Raw genomic sequence first — 12137 nt, forward strand, 5'->3', positions numbered from 1 at the left:
AAATGGTTACATTGTCAGTGGCTGTCCTACCCTATATAAGGAACAGATCTAATTACTTATTATTATTATGCAGACAAGTTCCTGCAGAACCAGCTTTGGATCTGTTCATGTGAAACGGGACAATGTAAAAAGTGGTCCATCCAATAATTTGGATTGTCTGTGCAGTATTTCCTAGTTATGTTAAAGAATTTTACTGAAGTTCTTCTGCCTTTTCATGATATTTGCAATCCTTAATATTCCAGTTGAAGGGAACCCATATAGAATTAAAGACTACAACTTGGGTATTAACACATTATTGGATTTGCCATGTTAATATTATTAGAAAATACAATTTAACATATTTAACCTCACAAAATGTGTTCAAGCTCCAGGTGATTACTTTTTTCCCCTTGGAAGTCTTCCAATTTGTTGTTACCTGACTGCAAAATGTTTGCTCTCTGTGTGTGTTTGTGTGGGTGTGCGTGCACGCATGTGGCCCCAACAATCAAATAGTGCAATCAAAACTCCATTTGTTTGTTATGGGCAACACCTAAAAAAAACAGACAAAAGTTTTGATTACACGGTTGCAGCAGCATCTTGCCTTTTTTGACCAAAGCATGCAGTCATTCTAGCTCAGTGAAAGAAACACAATTTATTGATATGTATTTCAAAGGAAAAAAGAACTCATTTTAAATTGTACACTAAAGGGGATTAGATGTTCAACTAACCATAATAAGACCGCTGTTCTATAAATGTGCCTGGAAAGTAAGGAAAGCAGTTTGTATTATATGCTTCTCACTAAGGTATTTCTGAGACATCCAAAGTAAAAATAAATAAATTAGAAAACAAAGTATATCTTGTAGGTTTTATGTTGGCCCTTTCTCATTGGCATGCGCTTAAATTATCCTTACTGACAGCTACAGAAGCCATCTAGCAGGATGATCCACAGACGAAGCATGTGGACATAATCTCTTGTTGACTTGTTCCCTGTTTTGGAGTGGATTTGGCTGGTGGAGAAGGCCAAAGTACCCAGCTCCAAGGTTGTTTGGGGCAAACATAACATTATTCAAAAGGAGGAGGGATAAACCTAAAACTAGTTGAAATTGGCACTTGATTCTCTGCCCAGGAATAGAGAGAGAGAGAAAAGAAGGATGGTAATACGATTTCTGATATGATATTTCTGAGTTTTGGCTGACATACAGGAAAGGCGGTTTGTTTATATTTCCTGCCAAAGACACTTTGTAGTGAAGCATCAGCCAGGTTGCTATTGAAACCTTCGTCCCCAAACATAACATTGCAGTCAGGAATTCCCCACAAGTATCAGCCTCTCTGTACAGGCCTGGGTTTCCTATAGGAAAGAGAAAGAGCTAATTTAATAGTTCTAGGATGACAAACAGCAGTTCGAATCCCTAGCACCGCGTAACTAAGTGAACTCCCGTTACTTGTCCCAGCTTCTGCCAACCTAGCTGTTCGGGAGCATCTAAAATGCAAGTAGAAAAATAGGAACCACCTTTGGTGGGAAGGTAACAGCATTCCGTGCGCCTTCGGCGTTTAGTCATGCCAGCCACATGACCATGGAGACATCTTCAGACAGCGCTGGCTCTTCGGCTTTGAAACGGAGATGAGCACCGCCCCCTAGCGTCAGGAACAACTAGCACATATGTGTGAGGGGAACCTTTACCTAGGATGACAAAAGATGCAATTTATCACTATATCCTTATTTCTATAATCCACAAAGTTGAATTTTCACCAAAATCTGGCTGTGTGGGTTCAATTTAACATGAAATTTGAGTGTGCTGTATTTGGTATTTTTTATCTTCTTAGTCAAACACAATGAAATAATCTCACTGTAAAGTTATTGCTGATCATTTACGTTATAGCTTTTTGAACTTCCAGTGACATAAGATATTTTTTATGCACGTAAAAGTGAATACAGTGATTAATACTTTGCTGCCCTTTCATGATATTCCAGAACCTGCTGTGTGAATTGAGTCCAGTTGTCCTACTTAGAGCTCACTTGGCCATGCTCTTCATTTTGCATCTGAAATTCTAGAATTTCTGGGGGGAAAACTAGGCATTACACAAGGAGTACTTTGTACCTAACAGCTGCTTCTGTCTATTCATAAGGGAACCAGTTGAACTCAGTACGGTTTTCTCCAAAGTAAGCAAGTATAGAATTACTGGCTAATTTCCATTTGTTTTTATCTCAGAAGTGAAAAGGCCAGTATTCTCACCTGACTTGGCATTTACAAAGTCACTGCTGTAGATGACCCAAACAATGGAGTCACTTGGCAAAGTAACCCGACTGAAAAGTTATTCCACAACATACTTTCAATGTGTGTTTTTATCTAGTTGGTTTACTGATGTGAGCGTTTGAGTTTGAGTTTTATTAAATTTATATACCGCCCCCCTCTCCCCGCAGGGACTCGGGGCGGTGTACAGACAGTACATATAAAACAACAAAGCAAGAACAACAAAACATTAGACAACCAACATAATCATACGGTCTGTATAATGCCCGAACTCATTTCTAGTTTAAAAAACAGTCTAAAACCAAATTAAAACCCCAAAATTTACAATATTAAAAAGCCATCCAGGAAGGTCAGTAATAGATTGTGCTTATGATTACGATTAGGCCAGGCCGGCTAGTCGGAACAAGTGGGTCTTGAGTTTCTTACGGAAGGAGCGGAGATCAACAGTAGTTCTAATGTCAGGGGGGAGTTGGTTCCAGAGGGTTGGGCCCATCACAGAGAAGGCCCTACTCCTGGGCACCGCCCACCCGCATTGTCTAGCAGAGGGTACCCGGAGGAGACCCTCCCTGTGTGAGCGGATTGGTCGTAGGGATGTATGGGGTAGAATGCGATCTCGCAAATAACTAGGTCCCAAGCCATGAAGCGCTTTGAAGATGACAATCAACACCTTGAAACGCACCCGAAAAGCCACAGGCAGCCAGTGCAGCTCGCGCAGAAGTGGTGTTACATGGGAGTACCTGGTACTCCCCATAATTGTCTGCGCGGCTGCATTCTGAACCAACTGGAGCCTTCAGGTGCATCTCAAGGGGAGCCCCATGTAGAGAGCATTACAGTAATCAAGACGGGAAGTCACCAGGGCCTGAGTGACTGTGCGAAGGGCGTCCCACTCTAGTAGGGGGTGCAATTGGCGCACCAGGCGCACCTGGTGGAACGCCCTCCCAGCCACGGCCGTCACGTGATCATCCAGCAACAGCCGAGAGTCTAGGAGGACGCCCAAATTGCGTGCCCTATCCACCGGGGGTAGTTGTTCCCCCCCGATGGCCAGGGATGGAGCAAACTGGCTAAAGCGGGGCGCCGGTAGCCACAGCCACTCCGTCTTGGAAGGGTTGAGCTTGAGTCTGTTGTCCCCCATCCAGACCCGCACGGCTTCCAGACACCGGGACATCGCCTCGATGGCTTCGTTGGGGTGGTTCGGGGTAGAGATGTATAACTGAGTGTCATCTGCATACAGATGGCACTTAACCCCGAATCCTCGAATGATCTCACTCAGCGGTTTCATGTATGTGTTGAACAGGAGAGGTGAGAGGACCGACCCCTGCGGCACCCCACACGTGAGCGGCCTCAGGGTCGACCTCTGCTCCCCCGTCAACACACATTGCGTCTGACCGGAGAGGAAGGAGGAGAACCACCACAACACGGTGCCCCCCACCCCCATCCCCTCCAGCCCGCGCAATAAGATACCATGGTCGATGGTATCGAAAGCTGCTGAGAGATCTAATAGGACTAGGATGGAGGAGCAACCCCCATCTTTAGCGTTAAATGTAGATGGTGACACGTTGGTTCCAAAGACAATCCAGTGTGCACAACGTTTGGAGTTCATGTTCAAAAAAAAATCTACATAATTTGTTCCATCTGCCTAAAGATGGTGACCATATTTATATGTCAGAAAATTATTGTCTCTGGGAACTCAAAATGGATTACATGGGATTTCTCTTCATTTTATTCTTCTAACACTACTTTGTACAATATGAGAAAGTATGACTAACCAAAAACCACCCAATGATTTACCAACGGTGAGAAGGGGCCTGAATAAGGGTCTCCCAGTCCCAGTCAAATATTTTATCCGTGATTCCAGAAAGGTATGTCTAACTCTTGAGAATTGTCAAAGTGTTCTGAAACAAAGACTGTCACAGCTCTATGTAAATGTTAGTTCATGAAGTGGAGAAACATAATGATTACATTATTCTAAAACCGTGTTTCTTGGTAGCTTTAAGACTTGTGGACTGGTGTCTGGATCTTGAGACTTCATGTAAAACCATGTCATACGTAGGTCAGCAATCAGCAAAACACTAACCTGCTTTGGAGGTTAAGAATATACAAATATAAGAAAAGGTCTCCTAGATTAGACCATGGACCAGTGGTGGGTTGCAGGCGGTAAGCCCCGGTATGGGCGCAACAGTGCCTGCCAGGAGCACCAGGTACCATTCCAGTACAGTGCTCCAGAGGGCCCACCCGCCCACCTGCCCTCATTACCTGTATTTGAGCTCTTCGGCGTTTCCTCACACGCGCACTGAGCATACGGCGCCTGCGTGACGCTCCATCGAGCAGCTGGAGCATTGTGGAGGCATCTCAAAGTGTCGCAGGAGGTAAGGACGCCTAAGCTGCGCACATGTGCATGCACTCTGTGCACGTACATGTGGTGGATGCCAGGGCTCCATTGCACCGTACTGGTTGCAACAGGATCCGGAACCCACCACTGCCATGGACCTATCAGATTCAGTCTGGTACAGGTAGTCGATTCATATAGCGATTGCTCAAAGTTACAACAGCCCTGAAAAAAGTGACCCATGGCTGTTTTTCACACTTAAAGTTGTAGCATCCCTGTGGTCAGTGACTAAAATTCAGATGCTTGGAAGCTGGTTCGTATTTATGACAGTTGCAGTGTCTTGGAGTTATGTGGTCACCTTTTGCAACCTTCTGACAAGCAAAGTCAGTGGGAAAACCAGATTCACTTTGCAACTGCAACTTGACAAGTGTAGAGATTTCCTTAACAACTGTGGCGAGAAAGGTTGCAAAATGGGCAATAGCCCGCTCAACAACTGTCTCACTTAGCAACAGAAATGTTGGACTCAGTTGTGGTTGTGAGTTAAGGACTACCTGTATTACACAATGGTCAAGCTTGGGAAGCTCATAAGCCTGAACCGAAGGATGATAGTTCCTTTTCACTGTTGGATCCCAGCAACCAGCATTTGAGGCATACTGAGCATGCTTAAGAGGCAGTAAACAGCTGTCAATATTAGTAACCATGGAAGTGTGATCCTCCCATAAACCTCTCTAGTCCCCATTTAAGATCAGTTACAACTGCGGGCAGCAAACTCCTCAGTTTAACTATGTTATAACTATGTTATATCTCAAAGTATTTAGATAGAGAGAAACTATCTTGCTTAGGCTGTGAAGTGTTTTATTTACCTGAGTCATATTTCTTGTTACTCTCCTGCTTCAGGCTAGAAGGCCCTCACTGCTGTTTTCTTTCTTTAGGGAAGGCATTCTCCAGTCCCAAATCTCCTGCTGTGCCTTTCCCCAGTATGATAATATCTTTTTAAAATTGTCATGGCCAGAACTGAACTTGGTCCTCCAAGTGTGGTTGCATCATGATCTGATATAAGGATTGTTCTAAAGAGGATTGTTGCATAATTGCAGCAATAGCTATTTTCAATTCTCTTCCTAAAGAACTTCAAGCCTGGAAATTACTTCTTAACAGTAACTGCACACTATCTTTTACCTTTTTATGGGAGTGCTGATGATGACTCCAAGATCAGCATTCTGGTTAGGTTTTTTGATGGATTTCATTTATTTATACATACATACATACATACATACATACATACATACATACATACATACATACCAGTGATGGTTTTCAAATTTTTTTAGAACCTCTTCTGTAGGTGTGGCCTGCTTTGTGGGAGTGGTTTGTTGGCCATGTGACTGGGTGGGAGTGGCTTGCCAGCCATGTGACCGGGTAGGCGTGACCAACTTGTAAAATGTGGTGAAACTCACTTAAAAAACGCTCTTGCTTATCAACCAAAATGTTGGCTCAGAAACTCTGACATTTGAAGCACGCAAGTCTTAAAGCTGTCAAGTTACAAGACCCTTGTACCCCTAACCCTTTAGGAAAAAAAAAACCCAGGGGTGTTCAAATGTGACAGCTTTAAGACTTGTGGACTTCAACTCCCAGAATTCCTCCTCTCGCTCTTCATCTTGATGATGTGCGGACGGGCGGGGAGAGGGAGCTGGAACTGGTTCTAAACATCACTGTAGATTTGTGGAACCTCTTCTATAGAAGAGGTTAGAACTGGCAGGAACCCACCTCTGATACATACATACATACACATACATAGATATAGTGCCATGGACCCATACATATACAGTACATACTAATGGCTCTAATCCCTTAATCAGGATAGAATCAGGACCACTGGATGGAGCTGAGCATTTACTGGCCAGATGTCCTTCTTGATGCTATGCAAAGTTCACAGTACATATTTTTTCTTTGTGCCCTAGCAGAGAAACATCTGCTGCTACTAGGATCAAATTCTCAACCTTCTGAATGGAAGGCAAGTGTCTTCACCACTAGACCACCATACTTCTCCTACATATGTATACATACTAGTTCACAATAAACTAGATTTGCCATAATAAAGCTGAGTTTACCAGTTTGGAGATGTATTTTTGAATTCTTCACAGTATCTTGCTGATTTAACTACTTTGAAAATCTGGCACCTCCAACAAACAGGGGATCTTCACTAGTTACCCATAGCAGATTAACAAACACCAGTATCAGCTCTGAAATTTGATGAACTCCACTTTGACATCATGCCAGCATGTCCATTTATTTCAAATCTGTTTCATCTTTTCTTTTATCCAGTTACCAGTTCATGACAACAGCTTTCCATCTTATCACCTGCTAGTTGGATTTATTCGAGGGTGTATAGACACAAACATCATCATACATTAATATCTATATAGTGGAGAGAGGACTGGAGCTCTGGAGCTTCAGCTGAGGAAGGAAGAGGTGGGAAAATGAGAAGAAGAGGTTCAGGTTTCCCATCAGGTTTTGGTGGGAAGACTTTAGGAGGAGAGAGGTGGCTAGAATCTGGAAAGGGGAGAGGAGATAATGAAGGAAGCTGACCCAGATGATTGGGTGAGTGAGTGACCAGAGGGGGTGACAGATGCAATGAAGGTGAACTGACTGAGGCAAGTGGGCAAGCCAATGACCAGAGGGGCGCCAGACACCTCAGAGGACAGTGGAAATGACATGAGCTGGGTGAGTGGGAGTACCTGGGTGAGAGATCAGAGCAGACTGACATCCAGAATGATGGACAGTGAGACACCTGGTGAAGGACTGTGCAGCAAGGAAGAGCCTAGGTACCTGTAGAAAGGGGATAGAGGAATCTGGACTCTAATGGCCCTTTCAGGAATGAAACTACAACTACATACATGCCCTTGCTATCTCTTTTTCTCTCTCGCCTTCAAGATGTTCCTTGGTTGATTTCCTATTTTGGATACATTTGATTAATGTTTTGTTGTTTGTCGTGTTAATCATTTTGTCCCCTTTTGCATCAAAAGATCAACTGATGTATTTTTGATCAGAACTAATTTTATTTTTTGTTCTTCTTCTTTCAGCAAGAGTTCTTGTCTTTAATAGCATTTCTCAACTGCTTATTAGCCATTGTGATATTATTTTGGATTTCATGATGCCTTTTCCTGATTCGAGTTATACATTCTAGCTGTGATTTTAATATTGCAGTTCAAATAATCTTGCATACAGAATTGAGCTTAACTCTCTCTTTCAACATTTTTTATTAGTCCCCACATTTTTTGAAAGTTTGGGAGGTTTTATGTCAAACTTTTTTTAAAAAAACAAAGTTTTGTTGGTTTTTTAAAAATTTTACAGGGAAAAAGGTAATGGAAAGGTACAAATTTTGGCGGTTGCAGTGTGCGGTAGGTGCCCCCTCCCTCCATACTCAAAGTTTACATTTACAAAGAAGTCATTATAAAATAGTAACATATAGTCAGCACATAGGTTCAATTAATAATTTCGGTCAATTTATGTCAAGCAGATATCTTATTCATTTTTGTGATCTGAGCTTTCTCAGTGTCGCCCCATCTCCCCCCGCTGGCAGAGCTCCGGCCCCTCCCATGTCCTGTGTATCTGCTGTAGGATCATCTGGTTTTTCTAAGAGAGCTTTGTTTTTTTCCATAAAGGCCTGTGCCTCTATGGATGTGTTGATTCTAACTCTTGTGTCCTCCCAGAATACTAGGATACCTTCAGGCATCAGCCATCTGAACCACACCCCCTTCTGGTATAGTCTCTTTGCTAGCTGCGAATAGCTTTTCCTTTTTCCCCTCACTTTCTTGGGAATCTGTTTCAGAATGGTTATTTGCCTGTCCTGGTATTTCAATTCTTGCCCCCTTTGTGCACTCAGAATTTCATCTCTTGTACTTTTTCTAAGGAATTTAATGTGTACCTCCCTGGGTACGTTATGTGTTCTAGCATAAGCTGAGTTCACTCTATAAACCAAATCTATTTCCCACCCCATCTGTTGTTTCTCTCTCTGGATGTATTCAGCCAAAATACTTGTCATAATGTCCCTTATGTTTTCATCATCTGCCTCCACCACATTTTGAAATCTAAGGTAAAAGGACATTCTCTCAAATTCTATTTTCATCTGCTGGGTGTCAAATTCTTTGTTCCCCTTCTGCATCCCTTCCATCCCCTCCCTCATCTCAGCCATCCCACCCTCCAAGAGATCCAGTCTTTGTGAGTTTTTGTTGATTTGGGCCTGATTCTCTTTAATTTCTTCTTTCATCTCCTTTAGTTGTTTTTTTATTTCCTCTTGTCCCTGTAGGAGTTGCTGAAACATTTGTTGAAACTCAGTCTCTGTAGTTTTAGGTTGCATCAAAGCTGTTATCGTTGATTGTGTACTAGGACTGGACGTTGCAGATGTCGGGGCAGAAGCAGCAAATCCAGGCTTTCCAGGAGGTGGTTTTTTAGGAGACATTGTTTATAGAATCAAGAGTTCAGTCAGTGTAGAAAGTGGTCAGTCAGAGAGGTAGAACAGCCAGGAGAGTCCAGGAGACAGAAGGTTCCGGCAGAGGAGGATTTTTCTAATCACCCTGGCAATAGAGTTAAATTTTTCACTCCAGGGAGTCCAAGAGATAACAGTCAACAAGAGATTTGTCTGAGTAGCACGGAGACAATGACCGGAAGCTTGAAGTTTTAAAGGTGGAGTCAGGTTTCACAGTTCATGAAGACAATGGAAGTGTGCCATCTTGCCCTGCCAGCTTCGGGCATAACAAAGTTTTCAAACTTTCCAAACTTTCCAGATCATCATTCCATTATGGGTTTAAGTTCAAAGTTCGCCATTAATAGGAGCGTGACATCCTTAGTTGGCTCTCCCCCCTCCTCCTTTCCTTGGGGCTGAGAGCAAAATCGTTTCAAGCCGCCTGTCCAGGGGGGGAAATCCCCCTCCCTCCAGCCGCGCTTCTCCAGCCAAGCCGAAAAAAGTTTAAACTGCTGGCAATTTTTCCAAGTCAATGAAGGGAATGAGAGGGAGTTGTCGCCTCACCGCACCGCAGCCGCGTCCTTCTGCTTGTCTTTTTCTTCCGTCAGCCCCGCAGCGAAGACGCCGGAGCGTCCCCCATCATGCTCCCCGGTGCCTAGAGCGAAGCGCCCCCCCGGCCGCCGCCGATCCAGGGGATCCCCCGCCGTGCCGCTCCTCTGGCAGGAGCCTCTACGGGGCGTCCTGTGCCCCCCAAGGAGTGGGGAGCCCACCGGGAAAGCGCGGGGTGAGCAAAGCTTGCCCGTCGCTGTCAGCCACCGGAACCGGAAGTGGTTTTATGTCAAACTTGATTGCTTGATTGCTTTGAACTTTATTTTGAAGCACCCATTTATTTACACGTGGATCATAATATTGTGATTACTGTTCCCATTTAACATTTTAAGTTCTGAAATGATTCTGGACATGTGCTGTTCCCCGTCCCACACCACCACACACACCAGTGATTTACTGGGTTCATTAATATTCCTCAGCAATTCCCTTCACCAAAAGCCTAGAATTGTCCCAATTAAGTCCAGCCAAAAGCAGACCAATGCTAGTCCATAGAGCAATGGCCAATGAGTCTTCAAGGCACTTGAAAGTTTTCCAAATAAGATAAATCCACCAGGCAAAATTAAATCCATGATACATAAATGTTCACAGGACACAATCCAAGTCAAGGCACAGTGACAATCCAAAGCAAAACAGGAATCACAACGCTCAGAAAACACACAGCCAGCTTCTGGTGCAGCCCATCAAGAGGACTGAGGCTGCCTCCTCATGGGTAATCAGGCTGACCTTTGCTGCTTACGCCTTTTTTCTGCCCTATGTGTTCTTGGATCAGGTGCAGAAGGCAGTTCCTCTTCTTCATTGCTGACCTGCTGTGCGATCCCCATCCACCCCAAAGTCTCAGGGCTGTCCTACTGCAACTGTGCTTCAGCCAATTCCCTTTCAGTTGGCTGCTTGGAGCCATTGGCCAACTCCCCTCCTGACATGCCCAGAACTAGTTCATCCTCCTCTGAACTCACATCTGGAGAAGTATCTGGGGAGGTTTCTGGGGGAGTCATCACAGGGCACTATTTATGATCAATCTGGTGTTGGCTCCAGGGTAGATGTTTCACAGCCAGAGGTGGGTTTCTGCCAGTTCACCCCACATCCGGCGGCATGAGCACACGAGCAAACCGATAGTAAAATTAATTGAAATCCACCACTGTTCACAGTATAATCATTAAGGATATCTAGAAATTAGGTTTCCATATCAAGTCAACGACGTGCATTTTCTTAGTCTATGTGAAGATAATTGAATGCCTTTGTTACCATTATTATTTCTTTTTCAGATGCCTATCTAATTCTGTTTTTCAACTGAAGGTCAACTTTAGCTTCTTGATCAAGAGGGTGTGTTCCTACTTGATTGGGAAAAATGATCTGACTACAATGACCAGGTGAGGCATTTCACCTTTCTTTCTTCTATATTCAAGTGAAAATTACCCTCAAAGAATAGTATGTCCATTTGATCTACTTTTCACTCATTGCCTGCAACAAGCAAAATCTGTGTTGGACAGTTTTATCGGAGCCTCATTCAGCTCTCTTCTACCTGTTGAATATAACCTCTTCCTCCAACTTTCCTCCCTATGACATGTTCTCTGTAGTGTAACTCTTTCTCCAAAGATGTATCTATTCAGTGGTTCTATCTGTTTTGGGCGAACCAGTAGCAGTGGTGGCAGGAGGGTCCACCCACCTGCCTGGACATCATCACGTCCCATTTTTTACGCTCTGTGCATGCGCAGGAGGTTTTGTGCATGTGCGGAGGTGGCACATGCACTCACGTTTGCAAACCGATAGCGAAGATAAGTTGATTCCACCCCTGCTATTTGTATTTAGTTTTATGAAAGTTGTGATACAGAAAATTGTGTTAAAACTCCAGATGAGGTCTGTGTGAAGCAGAGGAAAACACGGTTATGTGATCATTGCTTCTTTTGATGTTTTTGCAATGGAATTTCGAATGTATCTTAAAATTGCATTCATCTTTTTGAAACCAGATCACTCTGCCAACTTAAGGGAAATCTGTTCCAGGAAGGCACGAAGGAGCCATACTCATTGTTCCAACACAAAAATAGCTATCTCCAGAACACCATCTGTCAACATAGAAATAGCTTCTTCTTCTTCTTTTTTTTTTTTACAATTTTGGACTAGGCTTATGTTTGGTACTTTAAGAAGAGATCACCACCTTAGGTAACTGTTATAGTTAACAACTCCAATTTGAATGATGCCAACAAGCCTATACATTTCAAAGAATGTATCCATAAACAGAAGACTGTTTAGTACTATTAGCATTCTTCTAGCTGGAGCACATTAATATATTTATTGTCATTTAAATGTTATTGTATTGTTTTACTCATGATTTTATTACATCTCATTGTCTTTTCTTTTATACGCTATTTCTAATATCTGCCAATATCTTGTTTCTAAGAACCGCAAAATATTCACAGAAATGTAGGTATTTCCAACCCCCACTTATGTTTAATTTTCAGATTAATGCAGGAAAAGGCACATTGTGTCCTTTCCTACAAGATATTTTTAAGTA

The sequence above is a fragment of the Natrix helvetica genome (genome assembly GCF_964273705.1).
Source record: "Natrix helvetica genome assembly, chromosome: 6".
Taxonomy (NCBI): Eukaryota; Metazoa; Chordata; class Lepidosauria; order Squamata; family Natricidae; genus Natrix; species Natrix helvetica.